Source organism: Electrophorus electricus, chromosome 8 (genome assembly GCF_013358815.1).
Source record: "Electrophorus electricus isolate fEleEle1 chromosome 8, fEleEle1.pri, whole genome shotgun sequence".
In the NCBI taxonomy this organism is placed as follows: Eukaryota; Metazoa; Chordata; class Actinopteri; order Gymnotiformes; family Gymnotidae; genus Electrophorus; species Electrophorus electricus.
Genome location: NC_049542.1, coordinates 11,837,271 through 11,850,977, shown reverse-complemented (window position 1 = coordinate 11,850,977; position 13,707 = coordinate 11,837,271). Strand labels below are relative to the sequence as shown.

General features: G+C 38.3%; 1 long non-coding RNA gene across 1 annotated transcript; it reads left to right on the top strand.

The window, feature by feature from the left end:
- Nucleotides 1-5,522: 5,522 nt before the first annotated feature.
- On the top strand, nucleotides 5,523-8,154 carry LOC113572583. The gene is made up of 3 exons (XR_003410135.1): nucleotides 5,523-5,591; nucleotides 6,799-6,864; nucleotides 8,125-8,154. It is a non-coding gene; the product is annotated as an uncharacterized LOC113572583 (long non-coding RNA).
- Nucleotides 8,155-13,707: the final 5,553 nt, after the last annotated feature.

Below are 13,707 nucleotides of genomic sequence, written 5' to 3'. Positions count from 1 at the left end.
CCACCTTTATTATAAGCTACCCTTGATTGTAGATCGAAATAGGCTGTGGAGAATCTAATTACCACCTAGGTATAAGGCCTATCACTGTTATATTTACACAGCTGATTGATTAAATGTATGTGTAGGCAAGGCATCTCTATCTATCTATCTATCTATCTATCTATCTATCTATCTATCTATCTATCTATCTATCTATCTATCTATCTATCTATCTATCTATCTATCTATCTATCTATCTATCTATCTATCTATCTTGTCATACACTTTTTTTTTTTTTTTTTTTTTTTTTTTTTTTTACAAGCCCATCAACTCTCCTGCCCACATAACCATTCCCACACATAAATTCAATGGGTCTGATGTGTATTGCTTGGTGCGACTTGATCCAGCTGGTTTTTAATACACCCTGGAGCTCAGATGAGCTGTATGTTTACCTGTCAGTCGGATTGGGTTTTGCAATGCCATGGACGACAAGTCTGAGTTTCTCAGGCTTTCCACTGTTTTTTGACATCCTTGAGTAAGGTGTGGAACTTTCTGTAGCTTTGTCATAATAACCATTAGAATTGTATCCATGCACACTGTCCTAGAAAACCCTTCACTATCTTGAAAGAAAAGTAGAAGTGTTTGAATCAAGATATCCCCACCTGAGTCCCTTTGAGCTCTTTGCCTCCTGTGATGGCCTTCAGGAATTTGGTTGGCATCTTACTGACCTTCAGAGGACTGTTTTTGAGTGTCAGAAGCTGTTCTAGTGGTAGGCTACAGGCCTACACAACAGGACTATCTGATTTATTCATTTGTGCTCTCAAATACCCTCACATGCGCATGCACATGCACACCTGCAGCCACAACTGATAACATAACATCCTCTGGCTGTAGGCCTTGCTATCACATTTCTTTGCCTTGTTGTGATCAAACAAAATTCATTTGGTGGGCTCATCCTGGTGCTTGTCCTCATCTCATTCCTCTGATCTTCAGGTTCCATAATGCACAGACCTTCTTCAGCATTCTAGTGCTCACCTGCTCACCTCATTTTTCCAGCTCCTATTTGAAGACCATGTAGTGAGAGGGAGCCTGTGAGTTTCCTCTGATGTTCAGCTGATCTATTTCTGATTTTCTGCATGTGCCAGAGCAGGCAACAGTCAGTTATGACACCAGCAAGAGAGGTGCTGATTCCATTGACTACCTAATCAAAGAGAGAATCCCCAGAAGGAAGAGCAGCTGTTGACCTGTTAAGACAATAAGGATTCAAAATTACCTGAATGTGCATCATAATTTGAGAATGATATTGAAAACCTCAGAATATTACATTTACATAGCCTCCAATAAGGGTCCCTTTAAGAGCTGACAATTTCATCTTTCATTGCTGGTTGAAATAAATTGATAGCCCAAAGCATGTTTAAGTCAGAGTTTCACCATGCATATTACTGAACTTTTTAGGCTGTCAGTTACTATGAGTATGTCTGATTACCTCAAGCACCAGTTTCTCAGACTCTTCATATCAGACCACAGCATATTTATTTATTGCAAGCATATTTATTTATTAATAGCTGCATTTTATGATAAGACTTGTTATGCACTTCTGTGACAATACTTTGTTGTAATTTTTCCTGGTAATTATGGTCTGCTTATAGTAGCAATTTTTTACATTCACTTACATTTACTATGCTTATAAGCACAAGACAATGAATAGAAGTATATCAATCAGCAATGCATATGTTTGATTAACCCCAACTATCAACTGTTGATTGGTATGTTTCTGTTCCCTCAAGTCCATGAGAGAATGCAAATAAGCTTGTTCAGGGAGAATACGCTGATTACACTGTGACTCCATCCATCTCTTTGTCTCTGATCAAGTAGCCCTAATGACTCAGTTGGGATCCCCCAAGACTTCCAAGAGACCTCATCCTATTGCTCTTCTGCAAGGACAATTTTAAATTTTAAAGAGCAGATCACCTCCTCTTTAGTCCACATCCAGATGGTGCAGAGCAGACACTGTGGAAAGCATTACCTTTTGTAGAAGGATGTGAAGTAAAAGCAAAAATGTTCACTTGAACGTGTAATGAGTGAGTGAAAACACAGGAATGTACTGAGTGAGAATACAAAAATGATCAGTCAAGAAATCAGTCATGAAGAGCTTGCATGTTTTGGCATTTTTAACATAACAGCTTGATGTGGATTTTTTACCAGTTTTTACCACATCATAAGATACCATCTTCAACACGTCAGAGCATTATAGTCTGGAGATCTTGTGAAATGCTGGAAGCACTCCATCCCTAAGCACCTGGCTGTTAAAAAGAGAAGCATACATTCAAAGAGACATGCAGAAGAAGAAAGGAATGATCCTAGATGTGCTGGTCTGGTTCCTATTTTCACTATGCTTACCACCTGGTTCCAGTTTTCTTATTGCAGATTATTCTACATTCATATCCTTTAGGGAGATCAATCAATTAAAGCTTTTGGTGCAAGGTCAAGAAGTCCAACAGAAATGATTCTATGTTGACGAGGCATTATATATTTGACAGTATTTCAGTCTTCCCTGGCTAAAATGGCACAGTATGTTTAATGTATTCCTCCTCTACTCTTATCTCTCAGGAAACCAAAATCAAGATGTCAGCACTAGAGAGCAGCTCTTTGCTCTTTTAGAAAGGGAAACATCAGAAAATAATCACCTACCCAATCACACATATTACCTATAAGACATTAAAATTAATACTCAAGACCCTCTTCCTGTCCAGAGTTCTAACTCTAAAACTGGCTCATAATCACTATGGCATTCATTACTCAAATGATTTAAAAGGCATCTGAATTTAAACAGTGGGATCTAATGAAAGGTCTGAAGTGTGTTGTGATTTATTGAAATGAAAGGAGTCCCTTGTGATGATAAAGGGTGGGACCAGTTGTCAACCCTGCAGAAAACTGTTGAACAAAGTGCAGGACTTTCAAATGGCATATTTTACATAATGTCTAATATGTAGGCATGTCTAAAAATGTAAATACTGTAGTGGAGCTAAGGCAGAGTCTTTTATTTATCAGTGAAGCACACTCCTTTAGGGTTTCAGGCCTCTCATTTATCAGTGCTGTATATACACAAACTTGTTCTTAAATCACACTTATGACCACTTCTGCACACACAATGTACATCCAGATGGCCATTAAATATTTAAATGGCAATCAATCTTGTGAAGTTTGTCATTATTGGTTATTAGCTGATTTACTGCACTTTGTAGGTCTATAATGCTGAATAAACAAATACTTTATTGTAAAGACTCAATCTTGTATGTACAGCTGGTAGGTGTACAAGTACAGTTTATAGCCCATCTTTTGCCAGGCAAAGTTGATGTTCATCATTGTGTATGTGTGTGTGTGTGTGTGTGTGTGTGTGTGTGTGTGTGTGTGTGTGTGTGTGTGTGTGTGTGTGTGTGTGTGTAACATCCAAGTTTAGGTGCAGAATGTCAGCTTTAATTCGAGGATATTAAGCTCTATACAGAAACCATATAGACATCACAGACCTTTTTATACACATTCCCTACATGAACAAGAAATGTAAGAGCATGCCTGCAAGAGCAAGTTGCAGTGGCTGTTGTTGGAGGCAAAAACACCACCACTCTGTTAACTTAACATGATTGTACTTTATACAGTATCATAGCCTGTACAAAAGTAATGGAAACTGCTCCTTGTGCCAATTTAATACACACTGTGACTATTAACCACTTTTGGGTACATGTGATTTTCAACCGTTCTTTATTATAGTTATTCAAGCAAAGTCCATTCTGTTCATATATCTAATGAATTTGTGGCCTGGTTTCTTAGTTTTCAGGAAAAAAAAAAAAATTTCTGGCAATATAAATTCCTTTGCAAAGCAAGTGTAGAAGCTCTTTGCACAAAAAGGAAGAATGGAAAATTAAGTTATTTCAAATTCTTCCCAACTGAACAGCCATGTCTGCAGTATAGCTATTCAAAACAGCTGTCTGAATCTGGGTTATTTCCATGTAACACAGACACATGTATACCTGAGCACGCACCACCGTATAATGAAACTTGAGGAGGTGAATGTAACAGAGATGAGACCTGTGGGAAGAATGCACAAGGAAACAGGTGTGTACTCATGCCTGACAGGGTCAATACACATAGCAACTTCATGATACAGGTTTAATACATGTATCAACTTTGTTATATAGTTCTCTGGATAAGCTTCAATCTGGGTCCCATGTAGCAGTCATATTTGTGTTATGGCACTGAAAATAACAGCACCTCCTTTCATCAAACAGGTGACTCAGCCTGGAATGCTGATGTCATGTTATGTAAACTGGTTCTATAGGTTGACTACATATTTGGTTTGTTCTGAATTTTTGACACAGTGCAGCAGACACCTACTCAGCTCAGTTTGAAAACATTCAGGTCCACTGTACTTGGGCAGTAATGGGGGATTGCTTTGTTTTTGTTTGCAAACCTTATCTTATTGATTTATTAGGAGGCAACCAAGGTGTCAGCAAGTCACAAAAAACAGGTCTCATATATCAGAAAGTATATTTGTGGTTTTGCTTTTTGCTCTCTTAGTACTGCACAGACAAATGTCAGCCACAGTATACAATATGTATCAGCAAAAACTAGAGAAATAGCTAAAAAAAACTTCTGTTTGTGGTCAGAAAGTTTCCTTTATGCCTTAAGGCATCTAAAAGAAACTATGCTCAGAATACAACCAAGTACATTTAGCACATATATGGCTTGGAAATTTATGTGAAATTGTATTCAGTTATTAGATGGATGCACTGAGATTATGTGACTGCAATCATCTGCAAAATAACATCTCAATAAATAAATTCTGTTAAGCAAGTAACAGTTATTGAAAGTTATTGCAAATACAGTTATTGAAAACAGAAAACAAAAGCACCAAACTCAAACATTTGTGTCTTTGTAGGTTTCATCAATAGATTGACTGTGTATAACAGGTCAACTTTTAAAATGGAGTCAAAGGTAAATCAAGTGGACACTATAACCATTAAATATGACATTGTTTCCTAATTCAGCTATGTGTACTAGCTATTTTTAAGATCAAACTGTGAAAGAGCTATATTTACTAGAAGCCTGTAAGGTGGAGAGGTCATATAAATTAATGAATACTATCCCTACAACATGGCCTGTGTGTCACACCATTAGAGTGTGGGTGAAGACACAGAAAAAGAAAAGGCAACATGAAAGAGCCCACAAACAGACAAGAGCCTGGAGGTAAAAAAACAAACAAAAAACAAATCAGACAAGCAGACAAAAAAAAAAAAGAGTCAAAATAGGAACACATGAAAAATGGGAGAAGTAATCTTCAAGAAAATTACATGAAGTGAAGGACAGAGCCAGGTTCAGGGTGAAAGGGTAACACAGAAAGAGTGAATGTTTGGAGAAATGTTCTGAGAAAGCCACTGGTTTTCAGGATAGAGTGAGAATTAGAGATCTGGCTCAAAGGAGGCGGACAACCACAGAGCTAAGGAGGGAGCCAGTGAGTGAGACAGAAATAGTAAATGGACGACGGAGTGGGAAGCACAGAAAAGAAGCAGTTTTGAACAAACAAGACATGCCAGAGAAGTGGAAGAGAGAGAAAGGTAAGTGGTGATGGCAATCGGCTAGTTTTAGTATTATACTGAAGAACGTCATATATAGAACGTCAGTTGTCTTGAACGATGAAAACTTTAACAATGCTTAATCTTGGAAAACGAGGTTGATATTATTAACATGCAAGTTGAGTCAATATGTGTTTATAGAACAGAGAAGCTTGTCAGAAACCACAGAGGAACACAGTGAAGGAAACATTGCAAATGATAGTGGTTACAGTGGACGAATAAGGTATCTTTTAACCACTGCTGGTCATGATTGTGTGTGTATGTGTGTGTGTGTGCGCGTGTGTGTGTGTGTGTGTGTGTGTGTGTGTGTGTATGGGTGTGTGTGTGTGTGTGTGTGTGTGTGTGTGAGAGAGAGAGAGAGAGAAAGAGAGAGAGAGAGAGAGAGAGAGCTAGTGTTGGACAGATCGGTACAGACCTCACAGAGAGCAAAACATCAGCCTTTGAATGCAGTACACAGCACAGTACTAACAATCAAACCAAATTACAGTGTTGCATAAACATTGCTGCAACGTTATGTACATACACGCACACACACATCAGTACACACACAGACACATGGACACTAGTGAAGAGGATTCAATATCATGCTTCTTGAAAATATCAGGTCAGCACGCACTGCAAATATTTGGCAGAGCTAAAATGGAAAGCCTTTCACTCTCCAGCTTAGTACGTGGAAATCTCACCATAGCTTCTCATTAGGACATAGACATGCCAGCACACACACACACAGACCCACACACACAAGCACACACAACCTGCACATACACAGCATGAATGCATGTACACACACTCCTTTCACCCACACAGAACGCTAAGAACTGTCTGAAGTGATCAGACCTCAAACCTCTTCCAGCCTTCACACTACAGAGAACAGCTCCAGCAGTTTTTGGGTTTGACGGTCAGCCATAATGACTGACACTGACCAGTGTTTGAACTATGTAGTGAGGACCCTACAGAAATAAACAGATTAACTTCTTAAACTAGAACTCTAATGAGCAGTCTAGTCTCACTCATTTCTAACCTGTATGAATACATGAAGTGGAATCTTCAGGCAAGCTGACGTTCAGTATTTCAGTATTTCAGTAAGTTTATTGTCATGATTTCACAACTGCATCACTATTGGGATTTTTTTTCGAAGTGTTTTGATATTAGAAATGTCTTGATATTAATGGATTTACCTTCCTTTCAGTGTCTTGTAACATGGTATCACAAAGGGACTGGGAAGATTCCACACAGGGGCTGACTTTCTCAAAAGGTGGTCTCACATTGAAAATCCCATATGTCATTAATTTCAGGGGAGTGATGACCCAGATAAGATTGAAGGTGTATGACTGCTCTTTGCATGAGGCCCAAATGACCATTTTTACATTAAGCTTCTGTTAACTAGTTAACAGCCCACAATCCATGAATTTTGTACTAATAAACAATGAGTAATGTTAACACTGTAATTGCTATCATGAGATCATTGCCCCCTGCCTGACAACAGAATTACAGCGACAGGGCAGAAATCTATGTTGTGCAAAACCACTGCTCACTCAAGCAGGACGACAGTGATCCAGGGAATGCCTTTGCTGACATTACCAGTGACTGAACCAGCCATTTATGTCTACCGAAAAGCAGATAAACTTTATAGGAATACTTCACCTGTACATGCTAATGATTGACAAACTCTACAGGTGTAAACCTACCCTTCAGTTCCTTTCACTGCTACAGAGAGTGAGCAGTGACCAGCATTTTTTTGGATGCTACAGTATTCATTTACGCTCAGTTAAGCATTCACTAATTCATTCACTCGAGCGGAGGTAACTTGAGGACAGAACCACAAACTCTTACTGCTGAGCCAGAGCCCATGCAATTAAGCTGCTAGAATATTACTTCTATCACAGACAAATTTCATTCGGCAGGGCTCTCAAATCATAGGAATTATGTTATTATGGAATTATGCTATTATGAACATATTTTGTGACCATTTCCTGCTTCTGTCATCATCTTATCAACACAATTCTAAAGGACTATAAAGTCATATAGAGGTCAGACATTTTGAGGCTATTATAAAAGCTATTGGTTTATTAATTTATTATCAAATAAAGAGGGTAATTTTGTCACCAGGACCTCCATTTCCAGATCTAACAGTGTAGATTGTTTCCCCAATTTGTTCTTGCTTTCCAAATTTAAAGTATAGATACAGTATTCATTTACTATAGGAACTGAACCTGGCTTCAGGGGGAACTGGGTTTGATTAAACAAAGAAAGAAAGAAAGAAAGAAAGAAAGAAAGAAAGAAAGAAAGAAAGAAAGAAAGAAAGAAAAAGAAAGAAAGAAGAAAAATATGTCTTTAGAAGAAATGTTCAGCTAACAGTGGTTGACATGGTCATCAGTGCAAAAGCAAGTAAACATTGATTTCAAAGCCCACTACAATTACCGGTGTGTGGGTGAGTGGGCATGTGTGCCCTCTGTATTCCATTACATCGCAGTAAACAGATACACTGAATGGTAGTCATTTCCCTACTTTTTAGGAGGGGGGTGGGGTTAAAGATGAATTGGATGGACATTATGCCTCCCTGCTCCCCCTTCTTTGGCCCAGGCTCCATGCAGAGTGGCACACTTCTTCATTCTCAATCTCTCATTACTTAAGAGGAGGAAACACATGGGATTTATGACTCCAATCCTTCTTCTCTCTCTTCACCTCCCTCGGCGAGGGCATGTGCCTCCTCCACAAGCACTTCAACTAAACGCAAATGTTCCTTCACTCCAGATCTTGCCTTTTGTACTCACTGACTTGCCTTCATACATAGGAATGAGTTAATGTTCACATGAGTTAATGCCCCCTCCAGCCCATCAGAGACGACAAATGCTGGTCACCAAGATGCTTCCTTTACAGGAAAAAAATAAAATGAACTTTAATAAATACACATCTTATGAATGCTCACAAATGAAGAGAGACGGAGTGTAACACCCAAAACATCAGGCCACTTTTATATAGGATTCTGTAATTGTATTGATGCTAAGATGAAGGTAAGACACATGTTTTACCATGAGTGAATTTAATATATCTGTTTGCCTCTATGGAATTGAAGCTAAAATGTATACATTTTGACAATGGTTATTACAGAATACACTTGTTAGCAAAATTTGTTAAAAGTTAAAAGTACACAAATTAAATACCAAGCAAATACAACTGCCGACAAGTGACCAAAATTTGATAAATGTATTGCTTAACCGTGTACATATTTTAAGCTATCACAGCTATTTCTATTTCAGTAAATTAAATAATTTAGTTTTACCCTGTGTTATTAACTCCCCAAATAGAATTTTAATAATGTTTGCTAAAATGTTTTAGATTTTCTGTCAGCTCAATACTTTTGCCAAGCTAATGGGAATTTGAATCCAACATACACATCTCTCTCTCTAAATGTTCATTTTTAATTTTGATTTCATGCCTCATTATTTTAAAGCACCTTCAACTTTACTTTTTTACTGTCAGAAACAGAAATAAATTATGCTTTACAATCAGTTTAACAGCTCATCTGGGGGCCCGTCGCTTTTAAACACAACTGCATCAGCTCACTTCTCAATTTATTACATAAAAAAGAGAACATAAATGATTGTGTTGCATCTTCTCACACTTTAGTAACACACCCCGACACTTTCACCCGCACACTTACGCTATCTTTACTTGACATGCTCTGTTTTACTGCATATACTCTGTTAAAATCACTCCCTCTTGGCCAGCTTGGCACACTTCTGACTGTCGGCAGCATCCTTTGTCCACCTTTCCTTTTGTTTATTCCTCTGTTCTGTAAATGAGGAGGAATGAATGGGTTTTATTGCCCCAATCACCCCTTTTTCTCTTACATCAGGCCATATAGAACTCCTCTGCCCCCACCCAAATTACTTTGTACCAGAGGGAGTATAATATACTAAAACCCTTGAAGAGAGATTGAGCAAACACTGTTTAAACTTATTTCTCCTCATATAGGGATGAACCCCATAGAGTGCTTCGTTGCTTTGCCCCGAGCCTAGTATTACCCATGCTGATTCCTTTGAAAGCCACCTGACAAAAAAAACTGTGCATTCAATTTTCTACCTCCCTGTAATGGCTTGAAAGTTGGGGATCAATTTTACAGCCTCCTATTCTCCTTCTCTTCCTCCTGTTCCCTTCACTCACCTTTCTCATCTACTCTTTTTAAAGAGGCAGAAAATCCATTTGAAAGGGACTCTTTTCAAAATGGCTGAGAACTCCTGTCTCACAGGGCCTCTAAAGAGGGGGGAAAATTGATTTGAAGCCCTGCTCCTCTCTCTTCCCCAGCACATCAAATGTCTGCCTCTCCTCTCTGATTTACCTTTCAAAAGGGAGAAGACCCGAACATATCTGACCCTCCTGTGCCCCAATAAAGTGACACATGCCTGCATTCTGTCTCACTCTTTCACATCCAGAGAAGCTGGAGGAGTATCAGTAACTCTAAAACTGACATAGTCACACACGCACACACACACACTTACAATCTGTTCCTGTTTCTATGATCACTTCCATTAGCATAGAGGTGTTCCCCCCTCCAACATCATGTCAAAGTTTTTTGTATGTGTGTATATACATGTCTGTGTGCATGTGTGCAGTTGAGTGAGCATCAGGGCCATTTCAAAGTAAAGGTTATTCGGAGGTTGTGTATGCTAGTTTGACCTATCTTTGACCTTGTTTTTTTTTTTGTTACAGCAAGACTGTATTGCTAACTAGCCCCAATTTTTCACTCCTTTATTTTGGTGAGGGTGAAAAATCTCAGAGGGATATCGTGGGGCAGCGGGTGGGGTGTGTATGTGTGTGGCTGGGGGTTCTTGTCTTTTTAAAAATAAATCGGAGAGGGGCCCCATGGAATGGCAGTAAAGAGAACTAACTTGCTTGTGCCAAAACTTTAAAAGTAATGTGTTTCTTGCTTGAAGGCAATTTTCTAACAATGGTGATGGTTAAAATAACAGGTGCAAAGAATCTCACTTTCTTGCTTGTTAACACTTTTTAAGTGTTGCAGCAGTAGTTCTGTCCATAGACACCTAACAGGCTGTGTGAAAACAAGAAACAGGGCAGTTTGCATTACATGAAGGGCTCTTGCCTATTCACAGTTTCAATCAAGAGCTTGAGAACACCTGCTTGAAATCAGGTCCAAAATTATTATCTACGTTTGAGTAGAAATGACCGAATCTCGCTGAACATGTACAATGATATCAAAGATATTTGTATAAACTTCCATGTAAGGCAAGGCAAGCCAAGTTTATTTGTATAGCACGTTTCATATACAGTGGCAATTTAAAGTGCTTCACATAGACAGAAGAATAATAAATCTTATGCCATCTCAAGATCTATCACTTCATGAAGGCTTTTGGTCAAAAATTAAAAAGAAAATGTTACAAAACTATGAAGTTAAATATACTAGATAGTATTTTGTGTATTCCTTTTTGGATTAAATAAACACTCAACAGACTCTTAGCAACATATTAATGATGTAGCAGAAGTGAAGCTCTAAATACATTCAGTAGATTATGTAATAAAGACACTTTTTTGTATCTAACTGTGTAAATAAGATTTGTTTATATTCTGATGAATTCTGTTGTTTTTCACTTTATTTTGGAGTATCCAAGTTCATATTTGTAGAAGTTACTGAACATTTAACAGATATAATATACTGCCAGGGCAAGGGTTAGGATTAGGTTTTGGATTGCAGTTAAGGTTGGGGTTAAGATTAGGGTTATGGTTAGGGTTAGGTTTTGGGTTGAGGTTAAGGTTATTTTAGTTGGTTTGAGGTCTGTTTTGAGAGCTTATTAATCATCTATAAAAGATCACTCAAAATAAAGTGTTAACAACAAAATGTAAAGAAATGTGATTAATAAAAGATAAAGAATGCATATAAAATGCATATAATCCATTTAAACATATATAGTGTTGTGATAAAAGTGAAGACTAAATACTTCAATAAATTAAGAGTTAAAAGAAATACAAACACACTATATTGCACCTATATTACATGTATAAGTGTATACTTAATATTTTATTATTCTGTATTTGCTGTATTACATTCAATGTAATTTAAAATGAAAAAGCAAATCTGGTGAATTTCAGTGAAATTTAGTGGGAAACATTTGGCTGATTTCTTCTTACTGAAACTTTAAGGTACTTCTGCCTAAGTTGTAAAAGATATGCCAGGTGTTTAGATATTTAGATATTTTTACTGCTCTTTTTCAACCCAGAATGCTCATGTGTATGACAGACTGTGCTTAAAAAGCACCGACATCCTGAATCTGTGAACAGAAAACACAAATAGTAACTCTATCAGACCCTTTCAACCCTTGCAGAAGATGAGCTAATTAATATAATATTCACTTCCCAATTTTTGCACCCACTGTAACACCAACATGTAAATAAAACCACTAAGGCTATTCTGTGGTGAATCTGCTCCCACACTTTACTTGTGCTCATACCTTTAAAGACACTAAATGTCAGAAAACCTCAAGTGAATCCTAAATCAGTGAGTGTGTGTGTATGTGTGTGTGTGTGTGTGTGCATATATCTGTTTGTGTGTGTGTCTCCAGTATTACTACTGTGAATAAAATTGTTGAAATGCAGTGAAAAAGAGTGATCCCCCCAGGGCGACTGATCACCTCGGCCAAAATAAGCATGTCTCTGGAGATGAGCACTCTGCATAATCCCTCAGCAACATGACTGCTGTTTGAATCTAGAGTTTCAGCCTTATAACTCCTGCCTGTCATGATGTGGTGTGTGGTGGTGTGAACAGTCCCAAGATCCTGTTTAATAATTACTGTGTGAATGCACCCAGTTCTCACTTCTGCTCATCAGCTAGTACCCTGCAGGCACTCATGTCCCGATCCGTTTTTGAAGCTGTCAGTCAAGATTTCAACCCCTCTCCCCCAAAAAGAAAAGTGCACATAAAATACACAGACCTGTTCAGAGTATTAAATGTATATATGCCCACACATATTGAGGATATAGGTTGTGTTTGTGTGTTCATGCAAGCATGTCTGTGTGGGTGTTAACATGAGTGTATGTTAGCGAGTGTGTGTGTGTGATTGAGTTTTCTGGATTTACGGCTAGCACATGAGCCTGTGGCCCCAGGATATTGTAAATTTGAGAAAGGATCTTTTTTTTTTTTTGTGTGTGTGTGTATGTGTGTGTGTGTGTGTGTGTGTGTGTGTGTGTGTGTGTGTGTGTGTGTGTGTGTGTGTGTGTGTGTGTGTGTGTGTGAGAGAGAGATTTTGTGTGAGTGTGTATGGAGGCACCACAGATTTAGTTGCAGATTCTCAGAGACCACAAGACCTCAGTGTATCTGCAGGCCAGATGCTAACTGCTCCACTTCCCTATCGCCTTCCTATCCTTGTCCTGTTGAAGCTGGGGCTGCTTCTACCCACTCTATTCATTAACACACTCCTAATTACTCCACGTCATGGCTCTATGTGTGTGTGTGCATGTGTGTGAGTGCGTGTGTGTGTGTGTGTGTGTGTGTGTGTGTGTATCTGGATGTTGGCGTGCAGACAAGTGAATGCAATCAGATGAAAATGTGATAGGCTTTCAGTATGTAATTGCTGAGTGTGACAATATGTAATTGCTTTTGTAATTTAAACAAATGTCTTTAAGAGTGCTAAAAGCAGGAGGTACATAGTGTCTAGCAGTATTTTGCTGGAGCATCAACCAATCACTGGAGATTTACAGATTAATTGATGCCAAACACCGAGAAAAACGTGCTGCTGTTTCCAATGTAAATATGTATACAAGTGAATATAATAATAATTTGTATTCACTCAGAGCTTGTTGTATTGAGACATGGTCAACTCCAAGTGTCTGTTGCATGCGAACTGTAATAGTATGTGCTGGATTTTCCATTTTCCTCATGAATAAGAATGTGTGTGTATCAGAGAGTCAGTGTTTATGTGTGACTCTGAGTGGCCATGGTCTCATCTTGGTAGTGTCCTAAAGCGGTATTGTGATTATAGTTGTGCTCATTCTGAGTTTTTTTTTTTTTTTTTTTGTGCTTTTGTCCCCTTTGGGGCCCCTGAATTAAGATAGCATTGGTTTGGAACAGGAGGTCTCCATTTGG